The sequence below is a fragment of the Fulmarus glacialis genome, unplaced genomic scaffold (genome assembly GCF_000690835.1).
Source record: "Fulmarus glacialis isolate BGI_N327 unplaced genomic scaffold, ASM69083v1 scaffold42987, whole genome shotgun sequence".
NCBI classification, from domain to species: Eukaryota; Metazoa; Chordata; class Aves; order Procellariiformes; family Procellariidae; genus Fulmarus; species Fulmarus glacialis.
In genome coordinates this window covers 55,567-70,000 of record NW_009224641.1, presented here as the reverse complement: position 1 = coordinate 70,000, position 14,434 = coordinate 55,567, and the positions used below count along the sequence as shown (strand labels likewise).

The following is a 14,434-nucleotide window of genomic DNA, read 5'->3' as shown; positions in this document are numbered from 1 at the left end:
AGCCAGGTGGAGCTCTCGCCGCTGCCCCAGCTCAAAGGTACCCGTCCGTCGTCCTTCCACCCCGCCTCCTCCTGCACACCCCAGCCCTCCGGCCGCAGGTGCCGGTGCCCTCGGCCTCCCGGGGCTGCCTCTTCCGACACCGCTGTGCTTGCCCCGCGCTGCCCTGTCGCCGCCTGTCCTGGCTTGTCCCCTTGCCCCGCACCCTCTGCCCTTTAGCCGTGTCCTCCTCCGCTCCCGGTGCTTTCCAGGTAGGGACCTGGCAGGAGTAATTCTGTACGCGGATGGGCTCGCTTCCTCCGCTCATGTAAACAAGCGTCGTACAGGTCGGTTCTCGTTTACTGCCCCGGGGACTGACTCCATTAACTCGCCATCCCTCTTCTGGGTAATTTGGGAGTAAGCGTTGGGAGGGCAGGTGTGCTTTTTGAGGACTTACTGCGGAAAACGTAGATGGTAAGTTGAGTTTAGGAGTGCAGGGAATTGAGCATTAAAACCTAGGAGTGAGTAGTAGCCCCTCCCACGCGGGGATTTTGCAAAGAGGAACTCTGGAGAGAGTTTGCGTTTGGCTTGTTTTTTCCTTCCCTTCCCTTTTGGACAGTGTTTGAATGACGTTTTGCCTGTCTTATTTTAATGATCAGGAGTTGCCTCAGAGACCTTCTCCTGCATAGTGCTGTATGCGAATGCTCACAAGTGAATGAAAATTATAGATGCTGGCATTGCTGACATTAAAATAGATAGTGAGGATCTTATCCTTTGTACTGGAGCTAAAATCTGAAAAGACTCAGTTCGTTAGATTACAAAAATTAAACGAAAGTTAATTGCAACCTTCCACACCTTTGAACATCAAAATAAATTTCTGTGTGTTTCTTCTTCTAAAAGTTACAAAAATAGTTATTAGGCAGAAAATATTAACTTGTTATTAAAGTATTTGACAGGGACCTGAATAATAAGGGAGAGATACTACCTTAACGTGACCCAGCACGTTAATTTTACTTCCACTAGTGTTAAAGTCTTAAGATTTTTGAAGCTGCCTCATATGATAGCGGAAGAAATCTCTGATGATCTGCAGCAAATATCCAAAATCTGAATGAAATACAGCAAACTTTAAAATACTCCTAGATACTATGTATTTTTTTTTTCTGCTTGATTGTTATGGCTTTTACAGTCATGTCTGTAGTATTTCAAGACAATTTTTTTTTTCCTACTCTTAAGTGGCATATGTACATGAACCATAAAACTGGCTATTAGCAGGAATGTTACTGAACGCAAATAAGCTTGGGCAGGAGAGTAAGAAGGGGAGGGGTTTTTTTTAGCATGTTTATTGCAGCGGCTTTGGGTGTTACTTTTAACAACAGCAGGGGTGTTTTTGCTGCATGTTTTGTGCTTTCTTTTCTCTGTGCAGTTGTGTCCTGTCTTGGTACACTGGTTTGAGGGATTTATAACTGGAATAATTTGTTTGAAATCAAGATTTAGTTTCTGCTATTCACATACTGTTTAGACAGTATATTTTCCTCAGAGATCATTTTTATAAAACCACGCTTGAGACCTTGTAAAAACACTTGATAAATATTGCACATAGGTGGCAGGCTTCAGAAAGTTTGAGTCCTCATCCAGCAAACAGTTAAACATACATACTTTATGCAAGGAGTAATTCCAGCTTAAATCAGCAAAATGTCCAAGCTTACATTCTTTGCTGAGTTTGGACTTCAATATTAAATTTTTAACTCTGTATGATTAAGGCTTACAGTTTTGTGAGTGCAGTTTTACAGCTTTTTATTTATTACACAGAGAAATCTTGCATGGCATCAGCAGCTCAGATGTTCGGAAATTTGAGGCCGTAAACTATCAGAGGAATTTCTTCAGTTATGCAGAGTTTTATAGTAGTTTGAATTGCCTTAAATTCTTAAAGGAAAATCACATCTGTCTTTATTATGCTTATGATTTAAATTTAAAGACTTGCCCTCTAAACCTGCCTCAGAACATAGATTGTGGGCAAAATATACTTTTATGAGTTGCAGTATCCCAACTAGCCAGTTAGCAGAAAGTCAGGCAGCACTGTTCTGCGTGTTTTCTCTCTTGGGGTTTGTGATGTTGGATTTGTCCTGAATGTAGCTATGGACATAGGATGATTTCTTTCCATCTGCTTGAGGCGCACTCTCTCCCTTCCTCACTTGAACCTCCCCTGCCCCCCAAACCAAAAAAGCTTCTAAAAAGAGTTTGCTTTCTCTAGAAATGTATTGTTTTGTAAAACTTCTTGTTCTAATCACATACGTCTTGGGAAGATGAAGCTTTGCTTTATTCTTTAAAGCCAATATGGAACTCAGTAATAGTTGTGATGCTGCCAATGTAGTATCATCTACAGAGTAGTAGCCAGCGTTCCCAGGGAGGGGCTGAAAAAGGAAAGTACAGTCATTATACTGATGCCTAAGGGTTCTCAGCCTACACTTACGAAATTAGATTAAGACTTTTTGCTTTTCGAAATATCTTCAAATAACTGGTTAAATCGGAGGTGTTTGAAGCCTGTATTGGGAGAAAAGTAGTGTTTTGTAGATGAAAAAGCAGTTTGGTATTAAGCTGCTGTAAAATACTTCATTTTGTTTATAGTTACTGTCTTGTTTCATCACTTCTAAGAAAAAATATTCTAAAATAAGTACAAACAGTATTCTAAAACTCCCCAATCAGCTTGTAAGACTGGCCTAAAATACTAGCATCTATTTTACTGGAAGGAGAGATGTTCCAGAAGAAAAACTAAAACTGCTCACCCACTTTAAAAAGTACCTTCTTGGGTAGATAGTGGTGTGGGTTTTTTTCCTTTTTTCTAGGGACTGTTGGTTGTTTGCCACTGAAATGGCCAGACCAGGTTGTGTAACATGCTTTCATAGTTGTGTTGTTTGAAAGCCTGTAAACAGATAATCTTAAAAGTACATATTTCTGGAATTAATTGTACTGCTGCTGTGTATTACCAAAATTGCTTAATTTGGCTGCATATTGTATCACTGCTAGGAGAAGAAACATATCTGTAACTAGTAGGTAACAGTCCCAAATAGTAGGTACTCTTCACTTCAGAGGTTTTGTTGGGGCAGTGAGATTGAGAGGAGGGGCAGCAAGATTGTGTGTTGTCATTAACGTTCATCTTATTTCTGTGTGTGACGATATCTATCATTTTTAGATAAAAGCTCGGCAAAACCTGACTGATGTCAGGAAACACAAAATAAATTAGTAATGTGTTCTTCAGTTAAGTTAGAAAGTTTCCTATGTGTTTGTTATTCAGGAGAGTGTCCGTTTTACTGTATTATTTAAAAGCTGAATAAGAAATACTGAAGACCCAGTGACTATATTTAAAAGAAAAAGAAAAAAAAAAAAGCTTGTTAAACCTGTTAGAAGTTGAAGTTGCTTTCCCCCCCCCCCCCCTTCTCCTTTTCATTTTGTTACTTTACAGTTTACATAATACAAATCCTTTGAAAAGTCTGCAGCCAAAATAACGTGCTGGTTAGCAGCAGGATTTTATCACTTCATGGACAACTCTGAAAGTGTTGAGTTTAAAGAAATCTGGCAAAGGAAGTGTTATTTTTAACGTCTCAAGAAGTGGTAATTTTGTCTCAATAACAAGTTTTTTTAAAAGACTGCAGTAGCACATACAGTTACCTTCATTTTTTAAAAAAGAGATACAACTTGACCTTGGAACCTGATCTGACTCATTACAGTAGAAGTATGCATACTTGTTTCTGTCATTTTTGGTTGAAGAAGCAGGTCGAAAATAGTGAATACAAAACATACAACTCATTGCTTTTATTTAGCACAGTTAATATGGTCTGTCAGGTTGTAAAGCAAATATACCTTTTTTTCTTGTGTACCAAACATGTCAAGTGCAGCTGGAATTAATAAACATTTCTTGATGCCTTCCTGTGATCTTCTCAATAGTGAATATCCATTTGGGAAGATGCATGTCACCACAGGTTTATTTCCTATATCATGCTTGGAGAACAAATATATGAAAAGAAATTCTTAGTAATCACTTCCAAATTAAACTGTCTCCCCACAGAGAAGACTCTGGCCCTTACAGCAGAAGAACTGGAAGGTGGTCCAAAAATCTTTCAACTATAGGCTAGGGATGGTTATAACAATCTCTGTGGGGCTGAGATTTACAGTGGTGAAGTATACTGGAATAAGACATTTTTAAGAAGGCCTTCCAGTGTGTAGTTTCAGCATTTAAATACGGGGTCTAAAGTAGGTGTTAACAATAGTATTTGCTTTACTTAAACCCTTGAGAGAGAGCTTGGATTTGACTGAAAACCAGGTGCTGTGTTCAAGGTAAGCTTTTGTGGAAATGTTACAGGAAGGCGTAATAAGCTTGCTTTTAATGTTACTAAATTTTAACATTATTAAATTTATGGGGGTCAGTTCAAACCTTAAACTTTAAATGTTTTGAGTCATATAGTGTGTGCTTCAGAGTGACAAAAATAAGTGGAGTTAAAAACAGCTGAAAGGAATTCTCTTCTCATATAAATATTAAATTGCCTTCGCTCCCCAAAGGAAAACGTCCTTCAAAAATTTTAGAATGGTTTACTCTTACTACAGCCTTAATAAATATTTGTAAGTGAAATGACAGTTTTCTGTCTCAGATTTGCACTTTTTTGTATCCCTGATGATTCATTGTTATTTCCTCTTCTGTAGTCCCCCATCCTAATACCTCTTGTATTCAACATCCCTTGCAACTACGATCTTCTTGGGTGAGTTTTTCCTTAAGAGATATAATCTTTATTTCAGATGCAGAATGAGGATGTTCTGTGAGGAATTTAGGTTTAACTCTTATGTATAATCTCAGCAGGGCACACTATAAAGTAGTCAAAACTTCTGTTTAGTGAAGTTACAGTCTAGAGAAATAGAGAACCTATAATAGCTAAAGAAGCTTTAAGAATTTTTTTAATATTCTAATGTAGTTCCATGAAAAATAGGCTGTTTAATTTTTTTCTATGTTAAGGAACTGTTCCTAGTTTATGGAGTGGAACATTTAGTCTTTAATTCTTAACAAATTGACCTTTTTTATCCGTAGACTTGAATTTTTGGTCTTAGAATATACTTCCATCAAGAGCAACTCCTAAATATAGAGCCTATTGACAGTCTTCACATGAACTTTTCTATTTAAATCTTTCACATCTTCTGTGTGCCAGCTTAGTATCAGATTTCTTTTTCCATATTAGTTGCTTTCTAGTTTAGTCAGATATTAGTTTTGCAGGTGCTGAATTTAATGTTAGTTGCTGTAGGAAATACAAATGGAATTACTTACTGCTCCAGGCTATCTGATCAAAAGAAGATTGTTTCAATCTACAGATTTGTTTTTTAATATCTATCTATCTTAAAATCATTCAGTGCTTTTGAAAAGGTGTCATACCAACAGTTCTGGACAGATTAATATTCTGTTTAAGCATAGAAGGGATATGTGTTGTGTATCTATGAAAAAAGACACTTCCCTTGGGAAGGCTATAAAATTCAGCTTCTGCACCGTTGTAGTCCTGACTCCTGTTTTAATCTAGCAGGATAAAATTATATTTATAGTCTCATAACAGTGTGTGGATTTTGAAGGTTGGAACCATAGCCTAACTAGATGAATAGGTAGTAAATAATGTCTGTTGTATAAGACTCCCTTGGCAAAATGCTCTACTAGAAACTGGACCAGCAGTGACAGCTTCTTTTTAATGTCTGAATCACTGATTTTTATCAGTGAGTCACTGAACTAGTTTCTGTTAAGTTTTGCTGAGTTCATGGCCAATGAAGTATATTGCCTACAAGATGCCTATTTTGTAGTATACTTTTGACTTAAACGCAGAGCTCATAGTTAAGGTCGCTTACAATTTTCCTTCACAAGACCTTATTCTCAGCTGCTTACAGCGTTGCTAAACTGTTTGGACTGAAGTTTTCCATGCCAAGTATGGACAGTTTTATTTGGAACTGTTCCTCAGGCTGATTTTCTTAGTTTCAGCAAAAACAGTTCAAACTGCTTCTAAGACTAGAGTAAAAATAAAGTGTATATTGTCAATATTAAAAAAAAAAAATTAACTGTCTTGAGGTTTAATGTTTGCTGTACTTTGGAGCTTAGCACATAGTTCTTAATGAAAATTGATGTAATTTGGTCCAAATTCTAAGACATGCTCAGTAGCTGTTGTAGCTCAGTAGCAAGAGTGATGATTCGGTATCTGCTATGCTATTCTGCATAGGTACTTCAGTGTCTACTCTCATCTGCTATGCTCTTTGAGGCTACTGTGCATGGCTTTTCTTCGGTTCTCTTGTCTGTAGTAGTGCTAGGCATGGCGACTAAGTGTATGGAAAACTTGTATGTATTCTTCTACAAGCAAGAACCCAGAAGTTTATTACAGGTGAGGGGACAGTATGGAAGTGGTGGGCTGGTTAGAGAAGCTTAAGTGGGAAGAGAGGGCAGAAGCCAGCTCCTCTCCAGTAGCTGCACTAAGTTCAGTATTTAGAATCTCAACACTCCTGTTGGCTGTGAAACTTTCTGGAAATGTTTCTTATCATACTCACTTCTAGTTTCTTCATAGTTTTTCATTGCAACCATGGTTTTTGAATTTTCCATGATCTTCCTGAAACTTCATGGGCTTAGGGTTTTTGTTCTCTATATCAGGAATTGATTGCAGATGAGTTGGTTCATGAAATGAGAGTCTTTACTTGAGAATTTAAAATGACGAGAACGTAACTGCAGTGACCATGATTAGAGCCTGAAATTCACTTTCAATCATTGTGTTTAGTAATACTGCTTCTGGCTACTGTATGTTCGGGGGGCGTGGAAGTGAAGCTGAGAAAGGCTGGTGAAATGTAGATGCAGGATACTAGGCCTTAGTATTTTAAGGGTATGGAGGCTATGGGAAGAGACAGCAGTCTGATCAGAATTGTAGGTGACCTGTAACGTGCTAAAGTAGTAGCATGTGTTGCTGCTATGAATATGGTGAAAGGAAAAGGCTATAGATTTAAAAAAAATATTGTGCTGGTGTGTTGCCCGGCTACCATTGGGAAAAGATTTCTATCTCGTTTTGTCTCAAGTTCCTTCTCTTTGCCATTGTTCCTCACTATCTTACCAAGTAAAGGTTTGGTGAAATTAGTAGTTTTTGTGAGCTTCATTGATATGATAGAATTGAGAAGAGAAATACGAATTTTGCTGTGGAGCTGGGAGGTCAAGGAGCAAGTAACAACAAAAATTGTATTTGCACATGTATATTCAAGAATATATGTGCAAATGTGCTGCAAAAGGAAGATGTTCTAATTCTAGTAAGTGATTTTTAAACCCTTGAGAATTATAGGCATTAAAGCTACCCACTACCATAACAGGAAAACTTTCAATATGTTATACAAGTTTACTTTTTCAAATTACTGATTAAAAGTTTACATCTGAGACCATCACGCACTTGGAGAGTTGACAAGCTGTGGATAACAGAGGTGAAAGCAGCACAGTAGATTTTCTCAGAAGAATTGAAAGAGGAGGTGGGTTGAACGAGTTTAGAGAAGGACAGTGTAGCGTGGGCCAGGAAGGCTGATCTGAAGAAGAGCAGGAGTAAAAAGTCACAGCAATTTGTCTGAATATGAAGGCTTTATGAAATAACTTTATTTCTGCTATTGCTGTATTTGAGAATTAGCAGGGGGCATCACTGCATAAACAAGTGAAGTTTTATAAGTGATTTAATAGGTTACTTTGTTTCTGTAGATGGTTGGTCCTTTAATGAAATAAAAGCTGTGATTTTATTTTTCAATTTCTTCCCAAGTAAAATTTTCTGGGAAAGTGTGGGGAGAAAAAATGGGGTTTAAAAAAAAAGCTCCAGTTTAGTGTAGTTGGATAAAGCTTTTGAAAAGTGTATGACGTTTTTAATTAAAAATTCTATGCTTTCTTAAAATATGGTATACGTGTAAGACTGAAGTCGTGTTAAGCAGCATAAATTTTGGTTCCACGTGTATGTAACAGAAACAAGTGATGAGAATTGCATTTAGGTTTTAAATTACATATGTGAAATAAATTTGTGCTTTTCAGCGTTGTTGGATTCTGCAGGGAAACAGTCATCATTATTTGGAGATGAAAAATTAAGATGCATATGTCAGAACCCCCTAGAGAGGCATAGGCTGGGTCCCACAGTACAGTCAGGAAGGACAAGGTTTAGTAATTTATATTTCTGTGTATTTTTCCTTAAGAGTAGGAAGCAGGAGCAAAGTAAACTCAGTACATCAAGATGGTGTAAATTGAGTTTAAAAATAGCTAAGAGATTTTGCCAAATGGGAATGTACTTAAGTGTAGGATCCCTCATTACTAAATACTTGATGTTTACAGGTTTTGATAGAAAGAACATAACTGTTACAGTGTGGTTAAAATTGATGAATAAAGTAGTTCAACCCTTTATTTATGAGGCAGAATGCTTAATTTAAGTGAAGTGGGTAAAGAGATCCTGCAAGTGCTTAAATATTCATCTGATCAGGATGATCTATTCCCATTGAGGTCAGTGGGAGTTAGGTTGTTGAATGCTGCAGAACCAGGATTTCACCTGTGTTTCCAGTCTAATTTAATCTTAGTTCTTCCTGCTGTAACACTTACTGCTATAAAGTATCTCATTATCTTATTTGTCAGAGAAAACTTTAAAAATTAAGAAACACTGGTTTAGCTAATTCTTAAAGTATATATTTATCCAAGGAATTAATCCAATAGCTGTAACTTCCACTCAGATTTACACAGGGGTTCAAGGGAAGAGGAGGTTTTTCCTTGGCTTTTGAAAAGCTAGATTGCATGTTTCCTCTGGTGCAGATTTCCTGTTAAATTACTCCCCTATACATCCCCTTCACACATTTAAAATAGCTAAGTGCTAAATTAACTGCAAAATGAGTTTCTGTACTTCTGTGAAGTAATGTTTAACAGCTACCCCTTGGTTTCAAATAAAAGGTATTTTTATATTGTACTCAGAGCTAATTTTACTATGTGAAAATGACATGAGTATTTCTTCAGTTTCTGGGAAAATACAAACAAACTTGATTTGTAATGTTGACTTGCATTTTCTAGTGTGATGTCAAACTGGAGCAAGTTCATCATCATATTCAAAATTAATTTTGTTCTTAGATAAGGTGAGGAAATGATTGGGGAAGAATACAAGTTAATAGATTAAAAAAAAAATATATCCCACACCAGATTCACTTGTGGCATACTTCATTATCAATGCTCACTAATTATAAAATACCATAATTTCAGTCAGACAGGAGAGTTTTGCAGTTGACTTAATCAAAAGGGAAATTACTCAAATTGTAAATACAGTTTCTGTCCTTTCAAGCTTAAAAGGTGCAAATCAATTTGTTTTGGTCTTCTGGTCAAGCAAAGTGTTTGTGTTCCTATGAATAGAGAACGTTTTTAATACAGTACTGTATAATGGTTGTTGAGCTTAGGTTTTTACCGAGTTTGTGTGGCACACAACTTTGTCACCTGCTTTTCAGCTGTCTTTATCCCCTGGTGATGTACATACAGAGTACTACAGCTGTTGGGGGAGTAAAATAGGGAGCAGAGCTGTTCAGATTATTCTTTTAATTCTTAGCTGGGTGGATGTGAAACAATTCCTTGAGTCTACCTCGTCACAATCTGAAGGGTTGTTTTGCATCTTCAAAATTACATGTGAAAATCCAAAGCTGTATTGAACACTTACACTTCAATAACTATTATTTCTTTAAAAGCAAATGCTTGTGTTTGGGGAGAAGTATAATTAACAGTTCCTGTGTCAGGAACAGGCAGCATCATACCGATTGTCCCTTCTGATCTTTTTGATTTGACAGTCTCAAATTTGGTCTGTTGTCTCTTCCCCTTTCTGTAAAGTCTCTTGGGTCTTGCTGGTGGTTGATTTTCCTGGCACATGAGTGAGTTACCAGGAGTAACAAGTGCTGTGTGCCAGCCTCTCTGTGGGTGCTTTCAGCTTGTGGCTAATACAATGTAACCTGAGTTAGACTTTAAAGAGAGGACCTGTTTATATACCCAGGACTTTACTTTGACCTTTATTTGCCCTCCTGTTAGGAGGACTTCTTGAAAGCATGTATGTTTTACCATAACAAAAACCTTTGTTGCATTTCAATATAACAAAAGCTATTTAGGACTTGTATTTTCTGTTTTGGGAAAGCAGTTTTAATTCTCAGGCCTTTGTATCAACTTTTGTAATTTTAAGTTAAAGGTTGCCATCTGTTCCATATTCACATCTTTCGAGAAGCAATTTCCCATTCCAGAAATCGATTACTCTTCCCTCTTTCCTAGTTTAATGACTTGGCTATGCATGTTAATTCTGTGATAGGATTTATCACTCTTAAATTTAGCACTTTCTTCCTGAAAGAGGCAGGGTTCCTATTTTAAATTATTTTAAGATCACTATTACTTAATAATCATGAGCTATTATACCTTCGTCAAGCCAGTGAAACCATTATTTGGGCTAATGTCTTGCATGCAGGAGAGAATGCTAAACTCTTAGCGCCTCTGGTTATATTCAAGATAGGCTCATCCTGGCATATGATCAGTCATTAAAACTGCTTGATGTTTTTTAAATGAAGACAGCAAATACTGTAGCAGTGTATGCCAAAACCGTAAATGAATGCACTGGGGAACATAATAGTTGGCTTACTGGTGGGAGAAAGCTTGTTTTAAATACAAGAAGAGTAGCATAATTTGTTTTTTGAAAACATACACTTCAGCTGTATAAGAAGTGAAACTTCTTTGCCTTTTTTAATAAATATAGTATCACTCTGAACAAAACTTGCATATCGTTAACTATACACAAATTGCTCAACTTCTCAGTACTTTCAAAAGCAGCATTGATTCAACTGTGTCAGATCATCGGACAATGGGTTTTTTCTGGATTTTTTTTTTTTTTTAATGTAGCTGAATTTCAGTTAGATTCTGAAGTGGTGGTGTGCTCTTGAGGAATCCTTTGTATTGTTCAAGTTAAGGATGACTTCAGAGTGTTTTATGTTCCCGTTCTGTGGTTGGTATGTTTGTTTAAGGAATCAATGGTGCTTTAATTCTCCTTTTTGAGAAAGTGTGGTTGAAATGAGGTGACTTGTGTAGACCTGGTTACTAGAGTCTCGCTATTTACTTTTCTGAGGACCAAGAGAATAATTTCTATTGCTTTTTGCATCTGACTTCACGTTGTCTTCTGTAATTAGACAGTAGGAAGTAGGGCTATTAGTATGAAAGCACTTCAGCAGGGTACTTTCTTACTGTCAAGTGTCTTGGTTGACTCAAATCTTCATTAAAATGAAGGGATTTAACGTGGTAGTAGCTGGAGAGTCTTAATATATGAGATTATAAGAAAGCTTAGAAGATGGTAGAAACAATCTAGATAAGACACTTGCAGTTTACCATCACTGGAAGGAGTCATGTCACAGAATTTGTGACAGATGTTTTTAGATCAGCATAGGCTTTTCAGATTTTCTGGACTGATTTGTTAAGGTCAACTGCTGGCCATGTGGAGTGGCAGATGAGACTATCTGAACACACAATATCCGTTATTGGATGGAAGATAGCTTTCCAGGAGTACTTTTAGTAAACGACTTTAAAATTATCTATAGCCTAGACTTTGTAACTTACTTTGTAAACCACAACGCTGTGTGTGAATAAAAGTTATTGGTGATTGTATTGATCCTCATCTAGTTTTACTTCTAATGTGTGATTTCTTTTTGTTTGTTTGTTTAGTTGGTTGGTTTGGGTTTTTTTTGGTTGTTTGTTTGGGTTTTTTTTCCTCTTCTTTTTCTTTCCTTTTTTCCCTGGCATGATCACAGAATTAATCTTAAATCCAGAATATTCTAGTGGTCAAAACTTGTGGTTTCTTAGCTATTTCAAAAGAAAATGGAGATTTACTTGGATGGTGGTATTATTTTTAACACTTTGGTTGGTTTTGGCAGTTTTAATTTGGTTTGCACAACTGGTTGGAGGAAGGTGTATATTAACTTGGATAAAATGTGTGCTATAGGGACAGTTGAGCAAGTAGGGTGTCACAGTGTATTTTTGAAGTATTGTTCATGTGGATCTCTTAGTGCAAGTCCTACCTGATGACCATCTGCAGAATAGTTTACCTATAAGTGGAACTACAGCAGAAGCTCAGCTCATTATCTTGATTGCTCCTTTGCAGTCCTTTTGATTTCTGAAATGAAGAGGTTAAGTGTTAGTATGAGCACACAAGTCCTAGACAGGATTGACCAATGTCCTTCTGTCCTTTTAATTCTGTGCCAAGTCTTTGTTTTGGTTATCTCCTACATGTAGTATGAATTTCCTTGCAGCATGGTGTTTGAGAATACCATTCTACTTTGTCTTCCAAACCTCCTCCTCTAGTGAACAAACCTACTACTGTATAAGGAGCTGGTTAACTTTTAAGAGTGATAATGTTGTTCTATCTGACTCCCTTATCTGACCTGGAAAGTCAGAGCTCTGTTTACTGCAAACATGCAGAGGAACTTAGCCCCTTCCAGAATTCCGGCCACAGCTGTAGACTTTGGGGTAACAGGTAATTTGAAAATATATGCTGTTGAACTCTGAATGGGGAGAAAAATCTACAACCTTAGTCTATTAAGAAATGGTACTTATTCCTTAGGGTGGCAAAGTTTTTCTATGTGGAAAACCTGAAAATACTGATGACAAGATTCCTTGGATACCTAAGGTGCTGCACAAGTGCTTGTCTGAGTAGCCCTACCAGTTTCAGTTGGACTGTTGAGCTACCAAAAGCTGGAATTGTGGGAACTTCTCTTACAGGTGTACGGAGTTACTGGAGAATGTTATGGACTACCAGTATAGTAAAGTATACTGTGAGATTTTACACAGGGGCTACATTTTTCTTTAAAAAGGAACTTAAAGCGATTTTTAAAAAGGAAAAAAAGGGGGGGGGGGCCACACCAAACCCAAACCCCCAAAATGTATTATTCAGAAAATTACGTAACTTAACTGAAAAATCCTACCTACACATTATCTCATACCTCTGTAGTTGGATGATATGGTTCCAAAGGAGACAGTGAACTAACTTAACAGCTCACTGCAGCTGAAAGGAGTTTCTGCTCCCATCACTAACCTTGTGCGAGAGCTGATGCACGTCAGGCCCCTCCAGAAGCCATTTAACCTCACTAATATGGCCATGTTATTGAGTTAAAGCAGCTAACAGAAGAGTCTGACAAGTTCCAGAGCCAGTGATGAGGGATGGATGTGACTGTGAGCAGAGGAGGGAAAGGCAAAAATAAATGGCAAGGGGGTAGTGGGGAGAGAGACCTCTCTCCTTTTCACTGTCAGCCAACTATTTTGCTGCCTGTCAAGCTGCAGACTTAGACTTCTGAGAACCCGGAAACATATTGTGTCTGTCCCCTGTTGTAACACCAATTGCATCAAAACTCCATTTCTTAACAATGCTTTACCATGCCTATAACATAAACACTGACACCCAGATGCTACGAGAGATCACAATAATGCACACAAGAACTCCACAGACAAAAATAAGTCTTAAATTTAGGTTAAACAAGACTCCCTATGCTTGGTTGATGTAGGCTAGGCCAGAGTTTACCAGACTAACCCCTTTCTAGACTAACGGTATCTCTGAAAAGAGCAGGCTGTACAACAGTGTTGATAATTTACTAATGTGAAGAAATAAATAAAAAGCAAACAAAACCAGGTACTTGATATCTCATAGTACATGTGCTCCTCTCTCCATGTCAGTATTAGGGCTTCATTCTGCTCCAGCAGATCCCTCTACCATTGAGTACAGCTGCATATAGGACAGTAAATGTAACCAGACAACAGAGAGTAAATGAACTTCACACTGTGGAATATGACATAACTATGGCACAATCCTTGCCATGTATCAATCCTTGTCTGTATTTCAGTTTGTCAGGGAATTACGTAGAAGTGTAGGGATTGATTACCAGGTTCAGTTTACTGTGAGGAGGGATGCAGTACTTCATTCCATAATATCATTTTCCTCTAAGTGTTTGAAAGGGCTGTATGTGAACTGCTGTAAGAGGCTGTCAGAGGAAAACTTCATGGTTGTTTCTCTGGCTTTTGCATCTTCCTGGGGTAGCTGTTTCAGGAAGAAGTAGAAATATTTAATTAGAGATATTTAAAAAAAATTATTGGAAACTTATTGCAAATGTTTGAGAGGGTTTATTTTGTATTGGCAGGGAACGTATGGTTTTTGAACTTCCAATTTGTGTAGTTGAGAGAGGAGTTTTTGTGGACTTAGATTCTGGTTCCTGCTACTGAAGCAAGGATTATGTTAGGTTCTCTGGAGGGTCTTGGATAAACAATATTGTTGAGAAAGGAGAAGTATCTATCTTTTCCTGCCAGGAGAAATGCCTGTAAACATCGGAGATAAATATACTGTGGGAAGATGTCATTGTAGTCCCCTGGTTAGTGATATGGTGGTGTTTGTCTCTCCAGTTGCAGACTAGT

At 37.5% G+C, this 14,434-nt stretch overlaps 1 protein-coding gene across 1 annotated transcript in view; it reads left to right on the top strand.

Annotated features, from left to right (window-relative positions):
- Nucleotides 1-6: 6 nt before the first annotated feature.
- PPP2R5A (protein phosphatase 2, regulatory subunit B', alpha) overlaps nucleotides 7-14,434 on the top strand; it is a 44,791-nt gene continuing 30,363 nt past the window's right edge. Inside the window, exon 1 of the mRNA XM_009582198.1 lies at nucleotides 7-37. The gene's annotated coding sequence lies outside the window, so the exon portion shown is untranslated. The remainder of the gene's footprint in view (nucleotides 38-14,434) is intronic.